Source organism: Mesocricetus auratus, unplaced genomic scaffold (genome assembly GCF_017639785.1).
Source record: "Mesocricetus auratus isolate SY011 unplaced genomic scaffold, BCM_Maur_2.0 Super-Scaffold_100001, whole genome shotgun sequence".
In the NCBI taxonomy this organism is placed as follows: domain Eukaryota; kingdom Metazoa; phylum Chordata; class Mammalia; order Rodentia; family Cricetidae; genus Mesocricetus; species Mesocricetus auratus.
The window spans coordinates 15,643,996-15,649,995 of record NW_024429187.1 but is presented as its reverse complement, the minus strand read 5'-3'; the positions used below and the strand labels follow the sequence as shown (position 1 = coordinate 15,649,995).

Sequence of the window (6,000 nt, the reverse complement as noted above, 5' to 3'; positions counted from 1 at the left end):
CTTCACTGAAGCAACAAAGCAGCAGCAGGTAGTCAAAAGCCACCCACAGAAGTCTTTCCGTCTTTGAAAGTGCGATAACCAGGAGTAGAGCCCAGCCTGACGAATCCATAAGTAAAGTGCCTCCGGAGCTGCGAAGCCTGGCCCCTGAAACCATCCAAGTTTGCTATGACCTAAATTCTCAATCACATAATGAAAAATATCAAGAAAAATTCATTACCTTTTGAGAAAGTTCTAGACGAATCAGTTGCTTGCACTGGAAAAGTAAAAATATTGATATTATGGTTATATTTTTTCAGATTTGAATTTCATTAATAGGCACTTGGTTCAGAAAGAAAACTGTCACTTGTCTGAAAATCACTGAGGACCAGGACAATGCTGATTACGTCGGAGGCCGGGTTACTGGCACCCACCCTGAGCTGTGAGGTGTGAGGTGTGAGTGCATTCCTATCTGTTTTGAAGCTGCTCAGTGTTGACGCAGCTGGGGTTGGCCCCTAGTCATGTGACTATGAATCTGCAGATGAACTGGCAACATGGCAGCATGAGCAGATGTACGGTCAGTCCCAGCCAAGATTCTCATGCTGTTGGATTCCTGTTTGGTCTTTGGCCTTCGCTTTAGCACTGAGAACTCTCTCCAGACTTTTGTATGTGAAGTAGTGCTTGCTTGTTTAAAGGATTTAGTCACCTTCTCTGCACGCTGGGAAGATTGCTCTTATCATGGTTTCCACATGAGACCGTGGGAATGTTTGCAGGTGAAACATAAGTGTAAAGTCATTTTTTAAGCCCTGGCTTAGTATGACTCATTACAATTCTAGATCCAGTTTTGGCCAAATAAAGAGGAAAATTTTACCAACTGATGGCCGCCTGATGACCTGTGTGGAAAGAATTGGCGGACCCCGGAGAGCACACAATTGAGAGAAGTGATCACATCACCAGATGTGACATCATTGTTTGGCACCAGCTGCCAACCTGGGCATAGAGAAGGCATAGTCCGCTCAACTCTTGAGTTTCCCCTCTGGATTCTTCTGGGGTTCGGCAGAGGGCACTGTGCATTAGTGCCTCTAATGGTAGTTATACCGATGGAAAGACCAAGGTAAGAGACCCAGCCTAATGGTTACATGTTACTATCACTTATAATACTGTAGCCTGTAAATAAGTATGGAATGTTACAGGTCAATTAAAATTCAAATGTAAAAACCAGCAGGCACACAAGATGATAGCCTAGGGAAGTTCCTGGATTCACTGTTATCTGTGTTTCCCCACAATGGACTCTTAGGGGTGAGAAATGAACCAATTGCCTCAGAAGATATTTATTGCATGATGAAATATTTAGACAAGTCCGTGTTACAAATCTTCCTTCAAGTTTATGACAATCGTTTTGGGATTACTGGACAGATTTAACCTTTTAGTCTTACAAGTATAGAAAATTGTCCAAAGGTGGGTAAATTTCTCTCCTTGACCAACACTGTCCTCTCCCCCACCCCGTGTGTGTGTGTGTGTGTGTGTGTGTGTGTGTGTGTGTGTGTGTATGTATACAGGTGTGTACATAGAGGCTAGAGGGGAACTCTGGGTGCCTGCTCTATATCAGTCTTCAACTTAGTCCACTGAGATATCTTAAAGAACCTGGAGCTAGTGTAGCAGCCAGCAGACCACTGTATTCTCTGCCTTCTACAGCATTAGGGTTACAGATGCACACAGCCATGGCTGGCTTTTTATGTGAGTGCTGGGGTTTTGAACCCAAGTCCCCATTCTTACATAGCAAGTGCTCCTAACCTAACCGAGCCATCTCCCCAGCCCCTGAACTGCCCTCCTTACACACGCCCCACACCTGAATACTTGGGTGTTCCTGATTATATGCATAAGATGACATCTGGCAATGGTAACGGAAAGTTCAAAGATCTGCTGCTCCTCATCAAAAGCCTGAAGTCCGTAGCGGAGCTACAGTGAGAATGGGAAGTGAAATGGGTATCTGAACTATCTGAAAAAGGGACAGACATAAAAAGTGCCGGGAAGACTCAGAAGCTAGAGAGACGGGGACGCTGGGGCAAAGGCGCAAATCTGAGCGGATCTTGCGGGCAGGGCAGATCCCCATCACCACAGGGACCTACTGCGAGTAAGGAAAGCCCCTCCCTGCCCCACAGACAAAGGAAACATCAGGGTATGCAGTATCAATAGATCCAAGGGCTCAGGCAACACAAGAGTTGTGGGAAATGATGTCAGAGACGCAATCTGTGGACACTGAGCCAACAGCAAAAGGTCATGTAGGAATGGAGGGTCTGTACCACAACTCTTCACACAGAAAGATAAACCGGGTCTGTCCAGCGCTGTGTGGATGGACTGGGTAATGAAGAGCCCAAAGGCGGCATTGTGGTTTGAATGAGAATGGCCTGCACGGCTCATACATATGGGTGCTTGGTGGCCAGTTGGTGGAACTGTTTGGGAAGGATCGGGAGGTGTGGCCTTGCTGGAAGAGGTGTCTCACTAGGAGAGGGCTGTAAGAACTCAGAAGCCCATGCCGTTCCCAGGTAATCCTCTTTCCCCGTCTTATGCTTGTGGATGGAGAAATAAATTCTCAGCTACTGCCCCAGTGCCATGCCTGCCTGCTGCCATGTTAGCACCATGATGGCCGTGGACTCTCGCCCTCTGAAATGTAAGTCCATAACCAACCCTCTCTTCTTTAGGTCACTTTGATCTGATCGTGGTGTCTTACCACAGCGATAAAACAGTAGTTAGGCAGACTGTCCTGTACATAAAGGTTTCTCTCCCACCCTCCAGTTCCTGAATAAACACTCAGAGGCTTAATATTAATTATAATTGCTAGGCCAGTGACTCAGGCATATTACTGACTAGCTCTTGCAATTAAATTAACCCATTTTTATTAGTCTGTGCATTACCACACGGCTGTGCCTTACTGGTAATGTCCTGGCATCTTACTCCTTGGGCAGCTACATGGCATCTCCCTGACTCTGCCTTCTTTCTCTCCCTGCCTCTGTTTGGATTTCCTGACTAGCCACACTCTGTCCCGCCATAGGCCAAAACAGGTGTATTCGTCAACCAATGAAAGCAACACACATTGGCAGGGTACCCAGGGACATTCCGCGTCAGTGTTCTGGTGTGCTTCCTGTTGCTGTGACAAACATCTGGGCCAAAAGCATCTTGGGGTGGAAAGGGTTTGTTTTACTCGAGACTCTCAGGTCTGTTATCAGAAAAAGTCAGGGCGGGAACCTGGGGGCAGGAGCTGATTCAGAGGCTGTGGAGGAGCGCTGCTGGCTGGCTCGCTCCCTGGGCTGTTTCAGCCTTCTTTCTAATACCACCCAGCACTACCTGCTCAGGATGGCACCATCCACAGTGAGCCAGGCCCCTCCCATATCAATAGATGATCAAGAAAATGCCTCGAGGATGTTCCTGCAGGACAATCGTTTGGAAGCATTTTCTCAGTTGAGGTTCACTGTCCTAGGTCCTAGGTGATCTCAACTTGAGTCAAACTGACAAAAAAAGGAAAAGAAAAAGCACACAGGCAGACTCAGACAAACACTGGATGTTTTTTATTGCATGAAGTTTATCTTTAAATTAATATATACATATTTGTGAAATTAAAGGATAAAGAGGCTACGATATGAGAGGCAGAAAGAAGTCTAAAAGGGGCTTGGAGAATGAGAGAGGGTGATGTAATTATATACGACATGAAAGTAAATGCAGGGAATAAGGACATGAGCAAGATCAGAGCAAAGAGGACAGGGGAGGGTACAGGATGTGTTCAATAGACACACACACACACACATCAGACACCACACACAGACACAGACACACACACACAAACACACACACACCCATCAGACACATACACACACACATCAGACACCACACACAGACACAGAAACACACACACACAGAAACATAGACACACACAGACACACACACACAGAAACATAGACACACACAGACACACACACACAGAGACACACAGACACAGAAACACACACACAAACAAACACACACACACACAGAAACATAGACACACACAGACACACACACACAGAGACACACAGACACAGAAACATACACACAGATATTATCTTGCACATCAACCAAAAAGTTAATAAAAGAAAAACAAACTTTCAAAGGACAGGCAGAAAAGGAACCACACACACACCCCCAACAGCAGGGAGTTTGGTTAAAAAGCAGTGTCATCCGAAAGAGGGATTAATTAAAAGTCATCATTTGAAAGGGAATCGATGGAAAGGGGATCGATGGAAGGATTCTTTGAAAAAAATCCCTGAAGACTTTAAGGCTGAAAGGAACGGAAGGAAGATTGCCTTAAAAGCAGAATTTTGTCTGAGTGGAGCTAAGTAGTTGTGGGTGGGGTAGAGATCTAAGGAGTCAAAACATAGTCTGAGGTTTTGAGCTGAAGTGGGAGGAAGATGATGTCATCCATTGACACAAGGCTCATGAGAAGCAAATTTGAGAGAGACAGAGAGAGAGAGAGAGAGAGAGAGAGAGAGAGCAGATTCGCCGTTTGTCAACTTTTTCTTTTTCTTTTCCTTTTTTTTTTTAGTTTTGGGAAACAGGATTTCTCTTTGTAGCCTTGGCTACCCTGCAGCTCACTCCACAGACCCGGCTAGCTTCAAACTCACAGAGCTCTACCTGCCTCTGCCTCCTGAGTGTTGGGATTAAAGACATGAGCCACCAACCACCCCCTAACCCCTGCTTCATTTGCCAATTCTTGTAAGGAAAATCCCGCTCAATTTTTTAAAATTTTTGTTTATTCTCTCATACAATACATCCTGACTGCTACTTCCCCTCCTTCCACTATTTCCAGTCCCCTCCCCCCACCTCCTCTCTCACCCACATCCACTCCCCACGGCCATTCCAATCTCCCCCCAAAAAGAGCAGGCCTCCCGGGGGGAATTAGTGGAACATTGCACAACGAGATACAATAAGACCAGGCACAAACCCTCCAATCAGGGCTGAACCAGGCAACCCATTCATAGGAAAAGAGTCCCAGAATCAGGCAAAGAGTCAGGCATCCCCACTGTTGGGAGTCCCTCCAAAACACCAAGCCAAACAACTGTACCATAAATGCGGAGGACCTAGCACAGACCCACGCAGGCCCCTCGATTGGCCGCTCTGCTTCAGGCTCTGTGAGCCCCGTGACCTCTGCTTAGTTGATTCCATAGGCCTTGCTACCCTAGTATCCTCCACTCCTCTGTCTCCTCCTCCCGCTCTTCCACAGGGTTCCCCAAGCTGAGGCAAAGAACACGATGAAGACCTCCAATCTGGGCTTTCTCTACCCCTAATGCCATCAGCTGCCAGAGGCAGCCCGTCTGATGACAACGGGTCTGGACAGCAACCCAAGATTACAGCAGAACATCATTAGGAATCATTTTATTGGTTGTTTTTTATTTGTTTTGTGTTTGCTAGTCATGTTTGGTTCTACCCTAGGTCTCTGGGCTATCCAGTCTCCTGTTCCCTGGCCATCCAGGCAGGATTGGACATGGGCTTCCTCTTGTGGCATGGATTTCAAATTAGATCAGTCACTGGTTGGCCACTGCCACAAGTTCTGAGCCAGCATTGCCCCTGAACATTCTACAGGCAGGACAGGTTTTATGGTTGGGTTGGTGTCCCAATCCTGCAACATGTATTCTTCCCGCCAGCCTGGTCCCAGAGCTGCATCAGTCCCAAATGAACACGCAGGATGCTATATTAATTATGAAGCTGTTGGCCATTTGCTGTGGTGTTTTAATCGGCTACCTCTGACTTAATTATTAGCCCATAATTACTAATACATATTTTTATAAGGTCTTATCTTACAAAGGACATAGCCTCATGTGTCCTCTCTTCCCAGGATCACATGGTGACTCTCCACCCTTGACTACATTTCCCAGAATCCTCATCAACTCCTAGTTCCACCTATCTTGTTTCCTCATTGGCCAACAGTTCTTTACTTATCAACCAATAGGACAACATATGCACAGAAGGACTTCCCCCATCTCCTCTATTCTG

The 6,000-nt window shown here is 46.4% G+C and overlaps 1 long non-coding RNA gene across 1 annotated transcript in view; it reads right to left on the bottom strand.

Annotated features, from left to right (window-relative positions):
* Positions 1-6,000, bottom strand: part of LOC121139708 — a 118,524-nt gene continuing 112,524 nt past the window's right edge. The window contains exons 2-3 of the long non-coding RNA XR_005876625.1: positions 218-253; positions 1-144 (exon numbers count right to left, since the gene is read on the bottom strand). This is a non-coding gene — a long non-coding RNA (uncharacterized LOC121139708). The remainder of the gene's footprint in view (positions 145-217; positions 254-6,000) is intronic.